General features: G+C 34.0%; 1 long non-coding RNA gene across 3 annotated transcripts in view; it reads left to right on the top strand.

Moving 5' to 3' along the window:
- Positions 1–266: 266 nt before the first annotated feature.
- The window catches only part of LOC306654182, a 111,031-nt gene continuing 87,151 nt past the window's right edge, over positions 267–24,146 (top strand). For 2 of the 3 annotated variants that reach the window (XR_013761896.1, XR_013761897.1), the window contains exon 1: positions 267–500. This is a non-coding gene — a long non-coding RNA (uncharacterized lncRNA). Of the gene's footprint in view, positions 501–4,736; positions 5,626–24,146 lie in introns of those variants that run through there. The other variant, XR_013761898.1, reaches the window with a different exon arrangement.

Below are 24,146 nucleotides of genomic sequence, written 5' to 3'. Positions count from 1 at the left end.
TAGCATTTTTTTTAATGTATGCTTTTTACATTTGTATTTTCTCTCTAATGGCTATATAATATTTTCCCTTTTAGTAATTCACAGTTCTGTGCTATTATAACATGCTTTTTATTTCTTGTATTTTTGCAATGTAGCAAGTATGCATATGATTACAGTATGCTTTCAGTGATTTTACATTGGTTATTGAACATTTGTATCAATACTAACTTGTTTTCTTGAAGATATTACTATTTTTGTATTAATGGATAAACTTCTCATTTTATGTATTTCTCTGAGTAAATGTAAATTGCACTTTGCTATCAGCTTTTTTTGGTTTCCTGACTCATTATTTTTATTCTGCTTGCTAATCTTTTTTTTTTTTTTTCTTAGCATTTGGCATCCTGAGACAAGATGTTTGTGTATAACTGCCCATGTGAGGTGAACCATAATGAGGATGAGATCCTTACTCTACTAGAGGAAGAAGACCATCTGATCATTACTGACTCCCCTTCTACATAAGAGTGAGTGAATATTTTGTTCAGTTATATTCTTTTTTTTCTCCTTTATTCCTATATAGTATAATTGTTTGTGAATGGACATATAATTACAAATGTGCTGATATGACTTTTACCTCCTAATATAATAATCATCATCACTAATAATACTGACCATTATGAAATAGAAACCTTTCTGAAAGCTGCATATGCATTATATGCCTGAATCCTAAAGTGACAATTACTAAATATATTATTAAGTACTATTATCACCATTTTTTATCCCTGGTAAATTTTAGAGTGGGAATTCTCACATAAGCATCTGACCCCTAAGGTCTAAGCAATTTTATCCCCTATATGATACATGGACTTTTTAAAATTACAATTAAGAAAGTGTTTTCCTGATTCTATAAATGTGAAATTAATCCAAAATAGATTATTCGTTGAGATAAAAAATAATACAGTTGATCAAATTCTTTTCCATTAAAATCATTTAAGTCATTTTACAGTGTAGACACAATGTGAAAATTAGTTGTTATACTTTTTCTTCCTCTTTTACTGTCATCAACTCCTTTCCTTTTTCTTTTAATTTCAGTTTATCATTTGGCGTTGTTTTTAGCTTCAGTTTCTTTCAAAAACCCATGTGCATTCACATGTCAAATATATGCTAGTTAGAAGAGAAATCAGATTGAATATATGGACATATGAATTATTTTTATGAATCAGATGTTTTCAGATTTAAAAACTAGGAATAGTAATGTATTTTAGAACACACAAACATTAGATTTATGAAGAGTCCTACCAATTCCATCTTGGGAGCTGATTCAAAGCAGCATAATCACAGTTTTTGTAGGTGACCTGGCATGTTAAGTCACAGGCTTTTGTGCCCGTATCACAGGCTGTTTTCCCAGCTCTTATCCCAGCTACAGTGGTGCCAAGTAGATCTGGGCACACTGACAATATTCTACCATAGATTCCGGCTGTGCATTTCTTTATTCTTCTGCCTTAGGCCCTTTTCTGAAGCCAAAGGAGTTTACTTAGTTCTTGTCAGTGAAGCCTAAAAGAATGAGGGAGTCACTGCCATCTGCAGCAACCTTCAGATACTGGGAGACAGGGCGAGATTTTGTGAATACATGCACCAGTCTAATATCCTTCAGATGAGCAATTTTGAGGCACATACTACAGAGTTCCCTGGATAATCCTTAGTAGAATTGATCCTTGGTTGCCCAAATGCATGTGTGCATTTGTTCTAGGTAGGTCATCTGCTTTCTAAAGTGCTTTTGTTAACATCATCATTTTAAATAAAGTTTTCCAAAAACCATCTCAATAGCATTATTATAGGCTTTTTCTTCTCTGTCTCATTTCATATGCTCCCTCTGTCTACTTCCTGGGATTCATCTACCAAATAAATTATCTACATCCAACTTCTAGTTTTAGACACCTTTTGAATAATCCAAATTAAGATAGAAATTTAAAGTTGGATCTAATAATTTATGGAACGCAGTATTTTTTTTTTGGATAGTACATTTTAATTTCAAAATTTCAATGCACTTTACAAAAATTTTTTAGCTCTCCGTACTTATTACATAGTATCATGAGTTATCTGCTTTAGAGAGACAATAGATTTATGTATCATCGAAATGTTCATATCGTTTCCATAAATATGTATGGGGGGTGGGTACTGGGGAATTGAACCCAGTGGCACTCTACCACTGAGCTACATCTCAGTCCTTTTTACCGTTTTATTTTATTTTGACAAGGCTGACCTTGAACTTGTTAGCCTCCTGAGTAGCTGAGTTATAGGCACATACCACCACAAGTGGCTCAAATTCATATTTAAAAATAAAAGTTTGAAATCATTTGAGAAATATTGGTTACTTCATATTTACCTTCTCTAAAGCATGCATAGTTCGCTTGTTAGAACCCAGTGATAAGAAATGTAACACATTTCTTGAACATGAAATTTCATTCTTCAGGATGTCATTTTTTCCCCAAGATTCTGTTTTACGGGGTTATATTAGGATTATGTTAGGAAAGTGTAGATCTGACATTTGTTATTACAGCTCTCACTTACTGGGTTGGTTTTTGTTGTTGGTATTATTGTTCCTGTTTGGTCTTTTTCAAGGTCAGAAACCAGTGTGTTCAGGGAAATCCCCCAGTGATCACCTGTGGGTCAGCAGCATCACAGCCCACTTCTCTCAATCAGTAAAGAAAGTATATTTTATGTAACTGCTCAAGCCTGTTCTTCTCTCCAAGGTGGTACTTTAGTTAATATTTAGTGAGGAGGAAAATCACTTTTAAAACACAGAAAAGTAAATTGACTGACTTACTAGTTTCTTTATCCTCCCCAAACCTGAACCTATGAATATCTGATATTAAATGACTTTAAATGATTAAAATTGGTGTTTGATATGAATTTTTTTGGAATTCATAAACAACAATGTTGTAGGGAGAAGATGTAAGATTTGTAAATTTATCTCTGAAATGTATTCTATAGCCATATTCAAATAACCCTGGCGCCTTTCTGTGGCCAGTTCTCTTAGATGCATGTGTGTATGTGTTCTGTGTAGGTTGTCTTGCTTCCTAAAGTGCTTTTGTTAACACCATAATTTTAAATTAAGTTTTCCAGAAAGCTGTTCCTGCTGTACATTTTGGCATCCGAGATTAGGTCAGTGGCCATAAATCTCATTTATGTACTTAATGCAAAGGAGATACTGCTGTCTTGGGAATCATGTGAGCCAGATTCCTTACTTTGCTCTTCTCACAAGATATTGACATATAAAACAAAATGCTCCCATTTTGTTTTGCATCTTTCTTCATTTAAAACTTTAAATAAAGAATGTTTATGCAGGCTTCTTTTTCATTCATAAAAATGGAAATCACCCCTAGTGTCTGCATGAATAGGCTTGTATTCTTGTTCACGAATTCGCATGATAGATTGGCCCATAAAATCTTTACGTTTGGCTTGTGCAGCTGAGTTCATGACTGAATACAGAATGATAAAGAAGCAAAGAAATCATGCCTTCTAGATGGCCCTTAAGCTAGCTTTTAACTGCCTGGAAATCAGCTAGAAATGTATAATCAAACTTGCCATTAAAGGCATAGTGTGTAGCATAAATCTTTGGGACATAATCTGTAAATTAATGCAAAGGGATTCTTTAACATTTATTTGGTTTTCATTATATTTGCATGGAAGTCTGCCAATCCAAACATATTTTTTACCTTTTTATCCATCATAAGTGAAAATAGAAATGATGAATTGTGTCACTGACCAGTTCAGCAGCCTGTTTCTTTCAAAGTATTACCACGTATTTACTGTTTTAGCTATATTGTTTTCAATTTCTGGCAAAATGGTGAGTTTTTGATCCTAGGTAGAAGATGTCAGTGCTCACATTTCCTGTGGGGTTTTGGACTTTTTGTGAAAAGGTAGGGGAAAGTCAAATGAATTACGATGCTGTCATCTGAAGAAACCACAATGTGTTTCTTTGCCAAATTTTAACAAGAACAGAGCTGATCATCTGCTTATACAAGCTTTGCCTTGAACCCTACCAGCAGTTCACTCAGGCTTCTGCCTGCTCTCTTTCATGCTGTGAGAATGTAGTACACACAGTCCTTTTAACCTTCCCTCTGCAAGGTTAATTGATTTAATAATCCCCAAGGAAGATACATTTTGTCAGAGGAATTTAGAAACCTAGAAATTTAGGAATTTAGAATTTTACAACTGAGCTTAAATAATATTAAGTTGCTTATTAATGCAAATAGTTTATGGTCTTGTATTAATTTCTTGAAAGCAGATGCTTCTCTCATAATTTTCAACTCTATTTTCTTGCATTCGATACAAAAACAAATATTGCCAGATAGCATTTGTGTATTATAATCTTAGGAATCAATGTGTTCAGAATGTTAGTAATAGCTAATATACATTGCCATCCGCTGAGACTATGGTTTACCCAGCTTCATTACACCTCAATAATCATTAGTTTATATTTTCTAATGTTTTTTACTGACCCCTAAGGAGGTGTCCTTTCTTGGACTAATGACGTTATTTTCCTTCCTATTTGGAACAATTCATAGAAAATAAATCTTAATATTAAGAATTGTAATCTATAAAGAGTCTTCAACCTTATAGCTTTTTTTAGCAATCATTATGTCACGCTAGTTTTAAAAGACTTTTTAAGATTTAATTTCAAATTATCTTTTTTTTTTTTTTTTTTTTCAGTACCAGAGGTTGAACTCAGGGGTACTTGTCCACTGAACCACATCCACAGCCCTGTTTTGTATTTCATTTAGAGACAGGGTCTCACTGAGTTGATTAGTGCCTTGCTTTTGCTGAGGCTGAACTCAGGATCCTCCTGCCTCAATCTCCCAAGTCACTGGGATTATAGGCGTGTGCTACCACACTCAGCGACAAATATAGAGCAAGAGAGAGAGATGCACGTATATTAGATTTTTGTATTCCAGATGTCTAGATAGTTACCAGGTAAAGATGGGAGAAATAAGAAATATGGTGCCTGTAAGACAAGGAATTATCTGGGACAATAAATAGCATTTTAAGGCCTAGAAGTAAGAAAAAGTGTCATTATAGTACCTGAAAATAGTGACAGAAGAGGCAAAAAATTAACATAAATTGATCCTGTAAGCATGCATTAAGCCTGTATTATATGTGGTACTATTGTACCACTGAGATACAAAGATAACTAAGGAAGAAGTCCTGCCCTTGTGATCTATATATCCAATTTGTGTTTAATGTTTAAGATAGAGTATTTTTGTAAGAAAAATAAACTCTATGAGCTGTTTCTAATTGTACTTTTGTTCTGTGAACTCTCCCAGCACCTGACCTCTGTGAACTTCATTAAAGGTAGTTGCTTGCCTCCCAGGTATGTTTCTGCCCAGGTATGACTTCATGGTGCTACACCTGGGAAAGCCTACAGGGATCATTTGACCAGGAGTTGGGCAGGTATAAGGTGTTGAGTTGTGACGTGACAAAGTAGAAAGATAAACTAGAGAACGTATGCTCAGTCTGAAGCTATTCAAAGCACTCTATTCATCTAAAGAAGCATGAAGTTAAGATCCCTGAATCACCCCACCTATCTCATTTCCTAGGTGAGAACACTGAAAACTGAAGAAGTTAGAGATCAATGTCTCACAGCAAGTGAGTAGCAGAGATGGGACTAGAACCATGACTTTCACACTCAACTTTATTTAAAGAATCTTCTCTAGAGATTTTAGTTATTACTTTTAGGTAGAAAAATTATATTTGATTTTAGAAAGTTGATTTTAGGAAATTTTTACCACCAAGATTATAACTGCTAAGTAAGAACTAAAATCTGTATTGCTGCAAAAGCTTGCCACATCTGGAATTATAGCATAAAGCAAATATGTACCCAGTACAGGTTCTAGAATGCAAGGTTTTGTATGTGTGTGTGTGTGTGTGTATGTGTGTGTGTGTGTGTGTGTGTGTGTGTGTGTGTGTGTGTGTGTGGTACTAGGATATGAACACAGGGCCTCAGTCATGCTAGACAAATTCTTTACCACTGAACCAGAAGACAAGATTGGAATGATTAAATCTAGAAGGCAGCTTTCTTATGTTGAAGTTTCTAGTATTTTATAGAGTCTTTGTACTTGCAGTTCAGTCAACCTGGAATGTTCTTCCAAGTATGGGCATAGCTCACTCTTTCATTGCCTTTAGGGGCAAGTCACTGGCTCAGGGAGGTCTTCCCTAGCTACTCTATGAATGCCTTACATTCGTTCTGATATTTCCTTTACTGCTTTTTTGTCTTAAATATCTCTTTAATACTCATCTGTGTCTAGCATGAAATATGTTTTATGTCTTCAGCTTTATTTGTTGTCTCTGATTTTCAGCTAGAATATAAGTCCTTGGAATATCAGGAGTGGTGAATGAATCATTACTTTGAACTGATCCCTGGACAGAGGTGACACCACTCCCAGGAATTTCTCCGTGGGAAGGTGCTGATTGAAAACTGCCCAGTTGATGGTGACCCCTGTTAAAAGGAGAATTCTGTGCTTTCCATAGATTTCATTAGCTCATGGCTTTGAGTTCAGATGCCAGCTCCCAGGGATAGTTTCTGAACATTGCAAGATAACTAGATGTTTCACCAGTGCTGCTACTTCCCAGCCTGCCTGATTAACAGTAACTTTAGACAGTGGGCTTCTTGAGTACTGCAGTGAGCTTCAAACTTTGCAACAGTAAAATATCTACAAGAATATTTCTTGCCCTGTAACTTTCTAGTGCACAAAGAGCAATGCCTCTATAGTCCTTTACTTCTTGATTATGAGACCCTGTATAAATAAACTTGCTGGGCGAACTCCTTAGACTCTGTTCTTCCATCAGAGAGCAGTGTTCCACCTGATCCCTGCCTTTTTTTCTTCTTATCTGTGTGTGTGTGTTTTTCTTATTTCCCTATCACCCCTATCACCCCTCACCTGGACCTTGGGTTCAGTCATGCAGGTCGAGGCAGTGGAGTAGGGAGGAAGGTCCTCAATAAATATTGAATTCTATATTTAAAAAAAATTTGCAATGAGATAAATTTGATAAATTCAAAAGAAATTAAAAGAAAATTTGATTTTGAAATTATAATAATATTTCCATTACATGATTTTCAAAGACCACTTAACTTTAATAGGTATTTTATATTTGACAAATAGGAATCAGCATGTTTTTGTTTGTATTCAAGAATAATGATGTAATGTTTTAAGTTAGTAAATATCTGAACTAAATCCTAAAACTTAATGTTTTTCCACACTTTTATGTATGGATGTGAAAAAAATTAAATATTACAAAAAGGTATACAATAAAAAAGTAAAGGTAAGAGGTAGTGTAAATCTCCAAGTGTTCAACTTCAGAAGATACTGACAGTTTTCTAAAATACTGGTGCGATTTCCACTTCAAACAGCAGAGTCTTGTTTTAGTTCTGTATCCTTGCCAACACTTGGTATAGTTGTTTTGATTTTTTAAAATGTTGTCTCTTCCAGATATGCTTTGGTATTTCATTTTGATTTTAATTTGTATTTCTCTAATTACTAATAAGATTGAACATCTTCCTATATGTTCATCAATTATTTTGATACCTTTTTTTGTGAAATGCCTATTTGTCTATTTTTCTATTGTATGCCCCTTTTCTTCATATATAAAAATCCTTTATATGTGCTAGATATTATATCTTTGTCAAACATGTGCTGTACATATCTTTGCCCATTTTGTTGCTTGCATTTTCACTTAATGGTATCTTTTATGAGCAGAATTTGTTACTTTATTATAGAATAATTTATCACTTTTTCCTTATGGTTACTGCTTTCAGTGTTCTATTTAAGAAAACATTTTTAAGCTCAAAACTATGAAGAAATATTATCACATATACTAGAAGGCTTTATTGTTTATGTCTCCCATTTGGATCTACAGTCTTCTACCCTCAGAGTTGATTTTTTATACATATGATGTAAGGTTCAGATTTTATGATTTCCAAATGGATATACAGTTGAAACAGCACCATTGATTTAAAGATTGAAAGGATAATTCTTTCTCCAGAGTTCTACAGAGTTACTTTTCTCAAAAATTAAGTATTTATAAAACTGTAACTTTGTTTCCAAACTCATTGATCTATTCTGTTGGTAGATTTGCCTATCATTGTTCTAATACCACAATATCTGAATCATAGTAGTTTGTAAGTAAGTCTTGATAGTAGAATAAACTGTCCAGTTTTGTTCTTAAAAATTATATTGGTTCTCTTTCATCTTTTGCATTTCCACGAACACTTTATAATTAGTATATCAATTTCAACACCCCTCAACAATATTTCTCAGATGAGAACTACTTTAAATATACAAACTAATGAGGGTATAATTGAGATTTATGTAATACTAAAACTTCTCATTCATGAATTTGATATATCCTTCATACACCTTTGCTAAATTACTTATTTAATTTTTGTTAAATTCCTTATTTAATTTTTGGGGATTTTTCAGAAATATATAAAGCAAAATAGCATGAAATTTTTAAACCCGCGATTAAAGGCAGTTATAAACTAGGAAAGATAGGATCTGTCTGGCCTCTTATTCAATTATAAATGGTAGGACAATTCCATCGGGTTCTCACTCTCAAAGCAGCTGAATTTGCCATCTAAACCCAGGTCAAAGCTGTATGTATGTGAATCTAACTCCCATGAACAAATTCTTAGAGGGAGATTTGGAACCAGGGATGTAGGCTAGGGTCACCTTAAAAAAAAGGTGTGCTTAAAATTCAAAAGATAAGGAACCTATTAGAACTGATATGGCAGCTTGAACAAAGCTCATTCAGTCAGACTTCACCCAAATTAGGAGAGAAGATTGTCATCGTAACTGGAGATATACATGGTAGCTAGTGACAATCAGGAATCTAGATGCTTAATCATAACTATAAACAGCAATCGACATCATCAAAATTTGAGTAAAACCAACACAGGTAGGAAAGAAAATCATCAAACTCAACAAACAAAAAGGCTTAACAAAAGAAAACTAAGTATTATAATTAGTATCAGAAGAATTAAGGAGGATATATCTGTTTAACCAAAACTGGCCATTTTGAAAGTTAAATATAAGTTTAAATACAACAAAAATCTTAGAACTTGGGATGAATAGGAGAAGAAACAGGTCTAAATGCCAGAAGTTTGAGAGAGAGGGAGAGATGAAATATCTGGTAGAAAGGATTGAGAATAACAGAAGTAACAAAATTAAAAGACACAGTGGGAGGAAGGAGCAATTTTGTATTTTAGTAACTGATGTCCTTTATTATATTCTTCTATATTATATTTTTCTTGAGTTTAAGAAAAAAATAATGGTCTGTTTTCCCTTCCATCTCTCTTATTTCTATAATTAACAATTTTTATTTATTTTGAAAGCTGCCTTATAACTTTGTATGATACATTTGTATCTCTACTGTCATTTCCCCACTCTAAAGGATGAGGAATTAACTAAATTTATACAATATTTATTATGTGCCAGGTATTCTATTTACTCATTTATCCTTACAACAATCCTATATATTATATGTTATTATCACTCCCATTTTGCAGATGATGAAACTGTGTCACCTAGAAGTTAACTAAGCCAAGTTTACATAACTTAGGAAGAGTATTTTTGTTGTTGTTGTTGTTGTTTTTGGGTCCTGGGGATCAAACCCAGGGCCTTGTGCTTACAAGGCAAGCACTCTACCGACTGAGCTATCTCCCCAGCCCCCAAGTTTACATAACTTGGTGAAATATATTCAACCGCAGTGACTCTAATACCTATACTTTAACTCTGTGCAATATGTCTACTCCACAGGTCAGCAATGTACATATATTATAACCTGTTATTGAAGGATTTTTGTAAGAATGGAAGTACTTTGATATGAAATTTTAAGCATGAAATTTAAGTATAGAAATTTGTCATATTCTGTACAATTATTTTAAATGCAATGTTGATAGCAATAGTTTCTCAGCATTCAGCAAATGCTGGTGGATTTTGATGCTGTGTTTAGTCTATTAGTAACTGAAAATAATTCCCCAGTGTTGTGAAAGCAATTTGATGGCAAATTAATCCTTACTTATAAATAAATTCACCTTTGGTACACAATGTATAAAGATAGAGTGATACATCTTAAGGTGAACAATAGGCTTTTATTTCAGCATCCAAATGTGACAGTAACTAGAGGTCAGTTGGCAGCTGCACTGTTTTGGAAAGCTACTGACTTCAAGAGCAAAGTGATACTGACAAAGTCACCTCTGCCGTTGAGATGTGGAAGTTAGATGGCATCCTGTGTTCTAAACAAAAATATCCCTAGGGAAAAAATAAAAAAAGGAAACAAAATGTTTCCCCTCCTTCCCTAAGTGGAACATTCTCTTGGCTGTAGTCCCACAAATATGTTCATTGAAAGAAAACCAAAAAAATGTTTAAAGCCAACATAAAATCAGAATTGTCCATAAGAACATTGACTCAAAGGCATTCATGGGGAAATGCCACGTCTAAAGCCTCTTATACCTTCAAAACATCATCTTTAAATAGATTTCTTATATCCCATATTTAGATCCTTGTAACTTTTTAAAAATTCAATTTAATTACTTCGTGTCTCTACCATATGAGATTTTTTTAAAGGGTTTAAAATCCTCTCAAACTCATCCATGAGCATTTTCTTTATCATTTTTCTTTTGTTCTTTCATTTGTTTAAATAATATTTGAATTAATTTTTTAAATTTGGCAAAAATGCAGATGTTTCAAAGACATTGATAAATTTGTTCTGAAACCTGTAGAGTTTTCAGATTGTGATGAGATTCCAGAAATCGAATAGGTATAACCTGAGATTGACATAATTTTCAGAGTCACATAACATAGTTTAAAATGAATGAATAAGTTGATGACTTTTCTGGTAACTTCATATCAATCCAAGATATGTTCCAAAATATAAAACTCTTTGAATAATATGGACAAAAAATTAAAGATATGAAAGAAAATTCTAGGAGACCTTACTTCTAAAGAAAGCAAAATAGGTAGTAGTGAAAAGATAATTTTTGAAAATAGAAGAAAATTATCCTTAATTTAAAAAGACATGATTATTCATATTAAAACTCATCACCCAGAACTATTCTTGGATGCTGTCAGGCTCACATTCTACAACTCCAAGGAAAAGGAGAAATGTAAGGAAAGGACAATGAAAGGAGTAAAGGGATTCTGGGAGATAAGGAGAGAAAAATTAATATTGGACAGGTAAAGATGGACTCTTCACAGATCTAGGAGACTCTTTCCCTTGTTCATCTGTCCTCTACACCTCCAGTCTGTACTTATTTTCAAATGGTCTAATTTGGGCATGTTTTCAGACCCGGATTCAGACATAATCTCAAACAACCAAACACTGTACGTTTTGTTTCTTTGCTTACATGAGACTAAATAAGGAAATTGAATCATATTTAATTCCAATTATTTTGAAATAAACTTCAAGGTAAAAAAGGAAAGAAGAAAAGAACATCGTTTTTATTGTATAATAGAAAATACTTAAAGAAAATTCCAGTAGTTTCCATAGTGCTGTCAATTTTATAGGAAGATTTTTGCTTTTTTTTTTTTTTAAAGAAAAGCAGACATTCATGTAATTCTGATACATTGTGTTATAATAGAATGATGAAAGAAAGAAAAACATTTTCTTGACAAGCTTACAGATAAAAAATAATAGGCCTCCTATAAAACAACTGAAGACCCATCATAAGTAAATAAACAAAAAATGATTCACTGATGAGACAATACTATTTTTCTGTGAAATATATCTCTGTGCAGGATAGGAGGAGGTAAAATGGAGGAAACTGCTTTCGAATAGAGAAGATTTATCATCTATAGTAGTAGAAAGGAAGAAACCCAAGAAAGAGATGCAAAAGAAAAGAGAAGAAGATGTGTGGATGAGAGGGGAGTAGTTAGTGTACTTAAGCTGAAGCATGATTGGAGAAGGAGCTGCTGTGTGAATTTACTAAAACATTAGTGGAGTACAGAATTGAAATTAAGACAGATGGCTCCCATCTTAGTAAACCAAAAAGTCCCATTAGATTTCATTTATTTAATTGCTCAGATAATGCAAAGGAAGTGACAGAGAAATTTATATATTGGTTCAAGAGAGCTCACTGAACATTTTGACTGTTTTTTAGTTTCCTCTCTATCAAACTTCCTTTGAAATGAAAGAAAATTATAAAACAGTAATAAATCCATAACAACTTTTAAAAGCAGGGAAGGACACCATCAGCAATGTGGATTTCTTTTTATTTTGTTGTTATTTTTAAAAATTGTTCTAATTAGTTATACATGACAGTAGAATGCATTTTGACACATACATAAATGGAGTATAACTTCTCATTATTCTAGTTGTAGATGATATAGAGTTACACAGGTCATGTAATCATATATGCACATAGGGTAATAATGTTCTATTCATTCTACTATCATTTCTATCCCCATACCCCCTCCCTTCCTTTCACTCCCTTCTGTTTAATCCAAAGTACCTCTATTCTTCTCTAGCCGCCACACTTACTATGAATTAGCATCCAAATATCAGAGAAAACATTAGGCCTTTGGTTCTTCAGGATTGGCTTATTTCACTTAGCATGGCATTCTCCAGTTCCATCTGTTTACTGAAAAGTGCCATAATTTCATTCTTCTTTAAGGCTGAGTAATATTCCATTGTGAATATATACCATAAATTTCTTTATCCATTCATCTGTTGAAGGGCATCTAGGTTGGTTCCATAGCTTGACTATTGTGAATTGAGCTGCTATAAACATTGATGTGGCTGCTTCACTGTAGTATGCTGATTTTAAGTCCTTTTGGTATAGACCGAGGAGTGGGATTGCTGGGTCAAATGGTAGATCCATTCCAAGTTTCTGAGGAATTTCCATAATGCTTTCCAGAGTGTTGCACCAATTTACAGTCTCATCAGCAATATGTGAGAGCACCTTTCTCCCCACATCTTCACCAATATTTATTGTTGTTTGTATTCTTGATAATTGCCATTATGACTGGAGTGAGATGGAATCTCAGTGTAGTTTTGATTTGCCTTTCTCTAATTGCTAGAGATGTTGAACATTTTTTCATGTATTTGTTGATCGGTTATATTTCTTCTTCCGTGAAGTGTCTGTTCAATTCCTTAACCCATGTATTGCTTGGGTAATTTATTTGTTTGTTTGTTTATTTATTTATTTTTTATTTATTTTGATATTAAGCTTTTTTTTGTTTTAGTTGTTGACAGACCATTATTTTGTTTATTTATATGTGGTGCTGAGCATCAAACCCAGTGCCTCACACATGCTAGGCAAGTGCTCTACCACTGAACCACAACCGAGCCCTACTATTTTTTTTGAGTTATTTATATATTCTGGAGATTAATGCTCTATCTGAGGTGTACATGGTAAAGATTCTTTCCCATTCTGTAGGCTGTATCATGGCATTATTGTTTCCTTTGCTGAGAAGAAGCTTTTTAGTTTAAATCCATCCCATTTATCAATTCTTCATTTTACTTCTTTCCCTTCAGGAATCTTGTTAATGAAGTCAGTTCCTAAGCTGGTGTGAAGATTTGGGCCTACTTTTTCTTTTATTAGGCACAGGGTCTCTGTTCTAATGTCTAAGTCCTTGATCCACTTTGAGTTGATTTTTGTGGTGGGTGAGAAATAGGGGCTTAATTTCATATTACTACATATAGATTTCCAGTTGTCCCAGCACCATTTGTTGAAAAGGCTGTATTTTCTCCAATGTATGTTTTTAGCACCTTTGTCTAGTATGAGATAACTGTATTTATGTGGGTTTGTCTCCATGTCATCTGTTCTGTACAATTGGTCTACTTGTCTTTTTTGGTGCTAATACCATGCCATTTTTGTTACTATGGCTTGATAGTATAATTTAAGGTTGGAATTCACACTAAATTGGTATAAAACTTTTGGTAATATGTCCATTTTGACAATGTTAATTCTGCCTATCCAAGAGCATAGGAGATTTTTCTATCTTGAGTGATATTCTTCAATTTCTTTCTTTAGTGTTCTGTAGATTTCATTGAGGAGGACTTTCACCTCTTGTGTTAGCTTGATTCCCAAGTATTTTATTTTTTTGAGGCTAATCAGTGTGAATTCTAAACAATATAAAAGAAATAGTGTAAGTAGAATGGCAAATTCCAACAAAGTGGACTCTGCAGGTCCACAGAGGTAGAAGAGATCCTCCAAACCAAAAAGATCATGGAAATAATCCCAAGAAAAAGACTATAGGGAACTGGAAGGAATATGCTATGTATGTTTAGTCATTTAATCAATTATAGGCTGGTAGAGCAATTGAATTTGCCCTTCTTTCACAGCAGTTAACTTGACTATGTACAGAATAAAGTCACAAGTATGGAACTCCAAATCTGATGAAGGGTACTCTCAAAGTAGACTTTTACTGGTTAAAAAGTCCCTGAGTGTGGGTATGGAAAAAGAAGCAAGTGTACCCACCCAAAAAGCATGTTTTTAGTTAGTTTTTTCACTGCTGTGACTAAAAGACCCAAACAGAACAACTTTAGAGGAGGGAAAATTTATTTGATGGCTCACAATTTCAGAGGTCTCAGTTCAAGTTTTTCTAATCTTTCTGCTCTGCTTTCTGTTCCCGATTATCACAATAAATTTGATTAAAATTCACCAGCAATATCCATGTCACCACCTGAATGCTATGTTGCCTAGACATTTCTTCTGCCAAATTCAGAAGTCCAGCACTTTTAAAATCACATTAAGAAGCCCATCACTTTTAAGAGGTTCTCCAGTTTGGACAAGGGGGGATGAGGGGAAGAGAGGGGAGATAGGATTTGGACATAACTTTCCTATGTTCATATATGAATACATGACCAGTGTAACTCCATATCATGTACAACCACAAGAATGGGAAGTTATACTTCCTGTATGTATGGTATGTCAAAAGCATTCTACTGTCATGTATATCAAAAACAACAAATTAACAACAACAACAACAAAAGGCCATCACTTTTAAAATCAGCTTCACAGGAAGTCTCAGGACCTCAACTAGAACATGACACAAATGGCTTCTGCTCCAAATTCCAGTAGTGTCCTCTTTTACCTCTTGAACCCTGTATTTACTGTTAACAGTTTTATTGGCATTCTGGTCTTTTGAACTCCCACCAGAATTGTCCATTAAGCTCCACTTACAATAATCTAAAACTTTCCGGCTTGCACTGCTAAACATCTCAAAATTCCTCCCACCAATTCCAAAAAGCTCCAAAATCTTTTGAACCACATGGTCAGGTTAGTCACAGCAACAACCCCACTTCTGGTACTATTTTCTATTTTAGTTAGCTTTTTTGCTCCTATGACTAAAAAACCCTACCAGAACAACTTTGGAGGAGGAAAAGTTTATGTGAGGGCTCACAGTTTCAGAGGTTTCAGTCCATTGACAACAGGCTTTCTTCCTCAGGTCTCCAGGTGAGACAAAACAACATGGCAGAAGAATGTGGCAGAGGGAAGCAGCTCACATGATGATCAGAAAACAGAGAAAGAGATCTCCACTTGCCAGATACAAATATATACCCCAAAGCCACACCTCCAATGCCACACCTCCTCCAGTCACACCCTACCTGCCCTCAATTACAACTCAATTATGATTTATTCACTGACTGGGTTAAGGCTCTCACAACCTAATCATTTCCCCTCTGAACCTGCTTTCCTTGTCTCACATGTGAGATTTCAGGGCCCATATTACATCCAAACCATAGCAGCATACCACCTACTCAACCCAGCCTAACAGTGCCCAGTGCCCATGTAGTCATTAATCATCTTCACCATCAGAGCCAGGCGAACACTCTCTCTTAAAATACACTCCAGTTAATAATACTCAGCGGTCAAGATCCTTGTTTATAAAAATAAAAAATGAAGAATCAAACATTGAAGAATAACCAACATAAGTTCAAAGAGATATCATACTTACTATAACTTGTGGGGAAACAAAATTAACTTTGTAAACAAAAAGAACTTCAAAATTATTTTACTTTTTATCTTTAGTGACTTCAAGCAGATAATACATCTGGTGAGGGAGGACATGGGGTGGAAATGATATAATCAGTAATTAGGCTTAATAATAGAAGCAACTAAAGTTCACTTTGGTGAACCAGAAGAATGAACACCTAATTGTCACATAACCCCATGTAAAATGGCATAGAGGGGAATCTGCAGATTCTTACCCTTGTTGCAACTCTTTATCAGTCTTTCTAATCTTGCTTCATATCCTCCATAAATTCCTTTTCCTTATATGCTGGTAGTACATCCCTAACTTATAGTTTTGCTAAAGTTATGCTTTTAGATTTGTATTTCTACTGTTACTTCACTGGATTTTTGGAGGGACAAGAAATAAACTAGGTTCAATCAGTCACCTTGAACCATAACAATGATCTTTTTTAAAAAAATTGTTCTTTTTGGATATACATGACAATAGAATATTTTTGACACATTATACATACATGGAATATAACTTATTCTAATTAGGATCCTATTCATGTGGTTGAACATGATGCCGAGTTACCCTGGTCATATTTTCAAATACAAGGATAAGGAAGTTATGTCCAGTTAATTCTACTGTTCTTTCTATTCCCCTCCCCTGTCCTATACCTTCATTCCCCTTTGTCTAATCCAATGAACTTTTATTCTTCCCCTGCCTACCCTCCCTGTTACAGGTTAGGATCCATATAGTAAGGAGATATTTATTTTTGGGGGGACTGGCTTATTTCACTTAGCATGATAGTCACCAGTTCCATCCACTTACCAGCAAATGCCATAATTTTATTCTTCTTTATGGCTGAATAATATTCCATTGTGTATATATATCACATTTTCTTTATCTATTCATCCGTTGAAGGACAGACACCTAGGTTGGTTCAAATAGCCCAATCAATAAATGGACAAAGGAAGTGAATAAGCACTTCACAGAAGAAGAAATACAAATGGTTAAAAAAATATGAAAAAATGTTCAACATCTCTAGCAATTAGAGAAAGGCAAATCAAAACTACACTGAGATTCCATCTCACTCCAGTCAGAATGGCAATTATCAAGAATACAAGCAACAGTAAATGTTGATGAGAATGTGGGGAGAAAGGTGCTCTCATATATTGCTGATGGGACTGCAAATTGGTGCAACCACTTTGGAAAGCGGTATGGAGATTCTGTAGAAAATTTGCAGCAGAACACCATTTGACCCAGCAATCCCACTCCTCGGTCTATACCAAAAGGACTTAAAATCAGCATACTACAGTGAAGCAGCCACATCAATGTTTATAGCAGCTCAATTCACAATAGTCAAGCTATGGAACCAACCTAGGTGCCCTTCATCACAACAATAATTTTAAGATTGGAGAGAACAATCTTTCCACATTTAATAGGTAGCTTGCCTGTCTGCTTGCCTTCCCTTCTTCCTTTCACTTAACAGTATTCCTTTCTGCTAAATTTCTTTTTTAGGGAGTGTGTAGAAGCCAGTATTTTTTCATAGATTGCATTGTCTACCCAAGTGACATGAAGACTGGTGATGAGACCAATACTCTGAATATGCAGGATCTCTTTGGAGTGAGAACACTCCAGACATTTCATGTTCAAGAGTATTTATTTCTCTGAGGGCACCAGCTAGCATGGACCAAATAATTGGTCTGTCAAGGTTAGTAGACTTGCTTAAGGTTTTCTTTCTTTTGTGGCAACCAAATACGTATGTGAAGTAAGTTGACCACTTAGCTCTTGTATTAACCAAGTTTACAAATAAATCTTAGTGATCTCAGGTATGTATATTGACAACATTAAAATTGGGCAACTTGATTTGTAGGCTAAAAAAATTAAGAAAACCAAGCCTATATATGATTTCATCTATAAAAAGATATTTGAAACATGTAATACATACTTTTTGGTAATAGAAAATAAATATAAATTTAATTTCTAAATTTTATAATTTTCAGTTTTAAATGTTTAAAATGATCTTGGATCCTTTTCTACAAGGAAAACTGGCAGATTTTTTTTTGTAAATAGTTTACAATGTGAAGCAAGCTATTTTTTTTTTTTGTCATTGAATTCTAGCTTAATTAAATGGTGATCAAGGAATGTACAGTATATGATTTTAATCTCTTAAAACTTTTTGAGGTTTGCCTTATGGCCCAGCACGTGACCAGTCCTGGCAATTGATCATAAATACTTAAAAAGAATGTTTAACTCTGTTATCTTTGTGTCTTTGTGTGTCATATTCCCTATATGCCAATTAAATAAGGTTTATTTTTAAAACATCTTTTAGATCTACATCCCTGCTAATTTTTTCTTTCTTTTTTGGTACCACAGATTGAACCCAAAGGCACTATACCACTGAGCCACACCCCCAATCCTTTTTATTTGTTCTTATTTGTTATTTTGAGGCTGGGTCTCACTTAGTTGCTAAGGTTTGACTGAAACTTCCCATCCTCCTGTCTCATCCTCCCAATTTGCTGGGGTTACTGGTGTGTACCACCATGCCCAACATTCTTTTCTTAGTTCCAGAATTTCTATTTTATACTCTTTTACAAATTTTTTAGATATTGAAGGTACGTGAAATCACATTTAAAGTTATGTTATTATGCTACTAGATTTCCTTTTATCACACGTTCTACATTAATAATACAACAATATGTAAATTTTCTCATGGTTAATTTTTCCATGGTATATCTTATTCCTTCTTACATTTAGGAGTATTTCTTTTTAAAAAAAAAAATTTGTATTGCAAACAAATGGGATACATCTTGTTTCTCTGTTTGTACATGAAGTAGAGGCATACCATTTGTGTGATCATACATTTATCCAGGTTAAATAGTTTTTGATTCATTCTGTTAATTTTTTTCCTTCCCCCCACCCCTCCCACCCCTCTTTTCCCTCTATACAGTCCCACCTTCCTCCATTCTTGCCTCCCTCTTACCCCCATCATGTGTCATCATCCGCTTATCAGTGAGATCATTTGTCCTTTGGTTTTATTGAGATTGGCTTATCTCACTTAGCATGATATTCTCCAATTTCATCCATTTGCCTGCAAATGCCCTAATTTTATTATTTTTTATGGCTGAGTAATATTCCATTGTATATATATACCACAGTTTCTTTATCCATTCATCAAATGAAGGGCATCTAGGTTGGTTCCATAGTTTAGCTACTGTTAATTGAGCTGCTATACACATTGATGTGACTCTGTCACTGTAGTATGATGATTTTACATCCTTTGGATATAAATTGAGGAGTGGGATAGCTGGGTCAAGTGGTGGCTCCATTCCAAGTTTTCTAAGGAATCTCCACACTGCTTTCCAGAGTGGCTGCAATAATTTGCAACCCCACCAGCATTGTATAAGTGTACCTTTTTCTCTACATCCTCGCCAACACCTATTGTTGCTAGTATTCTTGATAATCACCATTCTACATTTAGGAATATTTCTTAAGTAGCATCCTATTGCATTTGTAATCCAATTTTAAAACATTTACTTTTTAATTGGAATAATTTCAATGCAACTACTGATATATTTGCTTATCTATTTTCTGTTTGTCTCACTTGTTTTAATGTTCCTTTTTTTTTCTTTCTTTACATCATATAAGGGTAATTAGATTAGAAATCCTTTATTATTCTGTTCCCTTTCCTATTGGTTTGTTAGTTAAACATTATTTTACTGTTTTTAGTACATAACCTAATGAATGCAGCATAATGCCAAGACTTACTGCAACCAAATATAACTTCACACATTGACACTTCCTGACTGAGACTAGGATCTTAGAATAGTTTAATTTATATCACCATCCTTTGTATTATTGTTTTCTATCATTTTAGTCCCACGTTTTATTCACCAGAAGATAGAATAATTACTATTTTATGTAGTCAATAAAATATTTGTATTTACCCATATTTGCATTTGTATTTACCCATATTTTTATTCTTTTTGTCATACTTCATTCCTTACCAAATTTCTGTCTTTCCATTTAGAATTATTTTCCTTTGCTAACAGAATTCACCTTAATATTTATTTTACTGAATATATGCTGGTGAAATTTTTACTTGAATTATGTTTATTTGCAAATATTTATCTATATTCATTTTTGGAGAGCATTTTTGCTAGGTATAAAATCCTAGGAAGACAGTTTTCATTTAACAGCTTGAAAATATCATCCCATTGTCTACTATTATTTCTCATGAGAAATGAACTGTACATCTTATTGCTGTACCTTGGAAGGTAATATATATTTTGCCCTTTAGCTATTTTCAAGTTTTTCTTTTTTCTTTTCCTTTGTCTTTCATTTTCAATAGTTGTACTGTGATGTACTCAGGTGTGCTTTTCTTTGCTTTAATATCTTTCACTTTAGAAATTTTTTACTTTTATTTCTTCAATTAGTTCTAATTTTTTCTCTTGCATACTCTCTGGGGTACAATTAGGATTGCCTTTGTACCAGTGCAATACTAGCAGCTATAATCTTTCCAATATTTCTACCCTTTTGAATCACCTAATTTTAGCATAAATACTTTCTGGTATTTCTTCCAGATCATTATCCTTACATTAATATTCTACTTAGCCTATCTATTGAGTTCTTAATTTCAGTTCTTATTTTTCCTTAGTTCCAGAATTTCTATTTTATTCCTTTTTATAAATTCTAGATCTTAGGAATCTATAAATATTTACCATGTCCCTCATTTTTTAACATTTTAATCATAGCTACTTTTATCCAACTGGATAACTCTAATAAATGAGACATCTATGTATCTGTTTTGTTTCCTGTCCTGTTTTGTGTCTTAACTGTTGCATCTTTTTTTTATTAATGCTAAGTATTATGCTTGTTAAACTATACTGCCTCTGGATAATGTTACTGCGTTCCATGTATTTGGTTAAACAACAGAGTATTGGCCAATTACTTTATTCTAATTCTGGGACTCACTTATAGATTTTATAATACTCAGTCTGCCCCTTATTTATCTCTGATTTTCTAGTATGTGGACACCTGCATCCCTAGTTGAGATCTTGGGAATTTTAGTCAGGATTTCTCCCCCTTAGAAGTTTCTGAACTTCAGTTTTTGTCTCTATAGGACTGTGAGACTGTGAAAACCCTTGCTCAGCCCTTCATTGGCTTTCTGCCTAGATTCTTATCTTCTTCTTTTGTACAATTAAATAATTTGGTAAATAATTTCTTGCAATTCAGTTGGAGAATAAGGTTTTGTTGTTGTTGTTTTTCATTTTCTTAACCAAACTTGAGATTTGTTATCATTAAAATAGTTATTCATGTTGGAAATAGTCATGAGATTATAAAATTTAATGTTGGAAGGAACCTAAGACATCATCTTCTGTTGGCTAACCTCCCACACAGTACAGAAATGTTTCCTGCAGCATCCTTGGCATATGCTCATCCGGTCTCAATTTGGATATCTTCAGTAAAGGAGCTCATCATTTCCTGAAACAATCCATTCTGTTGGACAACTCTATTTTAAAAATCCTTATGTTGAGCTAAAATATGCCTCCTTGTAACTTATACGCATTTACTCATTGTTACTAGTTGTCCTTCTGGAATACGTCAAAACAAGAGAACATTTCAGATAGCTGTACTTAAAGCAGATCTAAGTGCCACTCCTCCTTTTCCTGCCCCCTCCTTCTCCCCCCATCTCTTGCTTTCTTGTACCAAAGCATTGAACATAAATTACTGAATTTGATTTAATAATCATAGGCAGGGCATCATTTTGGTAATGATTAAAACACTGTCTTTATCATATACAAATTGCTCTGACATTCTGAAGACAGAAATCTATATAATAATCTTAAATTATATTTTTGTATAGAAAAAAGAGTAAGAAGACTGCTGCATAACCATTTGCGGGGATATAAAGAAAACTAATCTTTAATTTCCAATATGCAAATGAATTAAGGGGCATGTATTTTTTTTCTTTCTATACTTGTAGATTGTATTTAAAAACCTATTCTGAATTAATAATAATGGCAATAACCATATAGCAGCTAATATTTATTGAGTACATACCATGTGCAATTCATGTATCTTGTCTTTACTTTTGGACTTTTCTGCTCAATAAGAACTCTTCAACTTTTTTAGTATAATTTATGATCTGAACACTGAGAGTCAAAGAAGATACTATGAGTAATTATACTGAGATGGTAGATAATTAATGGGAACAATCCAGGCAGACCAGGTCTTACAAGTCCTTTTTTAAACTGAATAGAATTCTATTTGTTATGCTGTTTACCCAGAAATTTGCATATATATGCCACACTGTTTCAAATAGCTCTAATAGGCATTCCTAAAAGCTATTATGTCCTATTCTGCTTATTATTTATGTTCCCACCTATATCCTACCCTCTTCACATTCACCATTGTACAATGTAGTTTTGAATGCAAAAATTGCCACTTTTTCATAATATGTCAAAAATGCAGAGGGTGGGGGTCAATTTGTTTTGCTTTGCTCCTCCTTTCCTCTGTGAAAATAGGGAAAAACACAGGGTGTGGAAGGCTAGAAGAATGCCTGGCCTCAGATAGTCACTTACATGCATTGAAGCTGTTTCCAAGATCTGAAAAGAGGTGAAGTTTGAAGAGTCAGAACTGTTGTAATTATAACTCTCAAATTTCCAGAGCCCAGTGAAAAGGCACCATGAGAAGGGCCTAGTGCTTCAATTATTTTGCAAAAATTCCATTTTTGTGAAACTAATGCCACGATCCATAAAGAATGACCATATTCATTCTCACCAATGTTCTCAACCTTGGCAGCACAATCTAGTAGTATTGATGCCTGAGTTTCATTCCAGTTTAATTGGTCTGGAATAGGACCTGGGTTTGCAATTTATAAAAGCTCCCCAAATCCCCAAATGATTCAAATGTGCATCTTAAGTTGAGAGCTGCTGTGCTAAAGTTACTATGACAGGCTCAAGATTTGTGATTGCAATGTTGGAACCAGTAAACTGCTACTGACAGTTTAAAAGTACACGCAGAAGGATCCCACAGATTATAACTATTCATCCCTCAAGATCAACAGATCTCTGAAATATCTGGTTAATTCAAAGGTGAACTTTCAGAATCTGGCCAGTCATATCAAGAGTGGAAAGGGACTGTATCCCCACCCCAAATATGATCTTTTAACCACAACTCAACAGAAATCACTTTAAGATCTTCTTCATAAAATAAAGACCATGGCGAGTTAGTTCTATTTTGCAATATTTCATATTCTAGAAATTGCAGTAAAGCAATGATTAGGTAAACCTTGGCAAAAATAGGTGTATCTGCTTCCTTGTTAGAAAAAGAGAAAAATAGAGCATAGAAATGCTTGTTTCTTTGTTTCTGCCTTCTTATTTTTTAAAAAAATGGCTCTAAGGCTATTTCTACTGATTCTGTATCTAAGAGGGAATTTCACACAACAAATTTTGACTAAGAGTAATATTAGATAATTATGGTACCAAAATGGCTCCTCTTTTTTGCTATCTTTTCTACTTTCTTCATTGCCACAATCTACCTGTTCTAGCTCTAGGATGGATTGAGAACAATATTTTGTTCACTTTAATATCAAATGCTCTTTCTCTTAATGAGTTTATTGTGTCATTTGCTCTAATTGTTCCCCTTACACCATTTTCTTTCCTGAGTAAATAATGTCCAAAAAAGGTAACTGTCAAGTCATGGTCATGACCCATTGGTTCGATATTTATGATTCTACTTGCTAAAATGAAATGAATCTCACTTGAGCCAGCAGCTCAGCCCTCATACCAGTCCCAGGTCCATAACACTGCCAGAAGGCCTGACCGCAATCAAACTTCAGTTGTGAGAGTTAATAATTTCCTCACGCTCCATCCTCCGTGAAGTATATTTAGCTAAGCTTGTGCATATGACTTCAGTTCATAAAAAGTTTACAAGTGCAGCTGGAATGCTTAGCATTTGATTGTTACATAAATAAGTATTTGAGAACATATGTAAACTTGACAGTGTTAGTACCAGATGTTCTAGTAGCACAATAATGTACTTTGACTGTCCCGTCTCACTTTTTGGCTAATTTATTACAGCAATGTCTCTTTATCTGCTAACTTTCAGATAAACACATATTAACTCTATTCACAGTGATGATCATCTTATTGTTACAGTCCAATTACATTTATTATATTAAGTGTGTAGTAGTACAAACAATGC

Source organism: Sciurus vulgaris (genome assembly GCF_902686455.1).
Source record: "Sciurus vulgaris genome assembly, chromosome: 2".
NCBI classification, from domain to species: domain Eukaryota; kingdom Metazoa; phylum Chordata; class Mammalia; order Rodentia; family Sciuridae; genus Sciurus; species Sciurus vulgaris.
The sequence above is the reverse complement of the archived record's forward strand: the minus strand, read 5'-3'. Positions and strand labels throughout refer to the sequence as shown.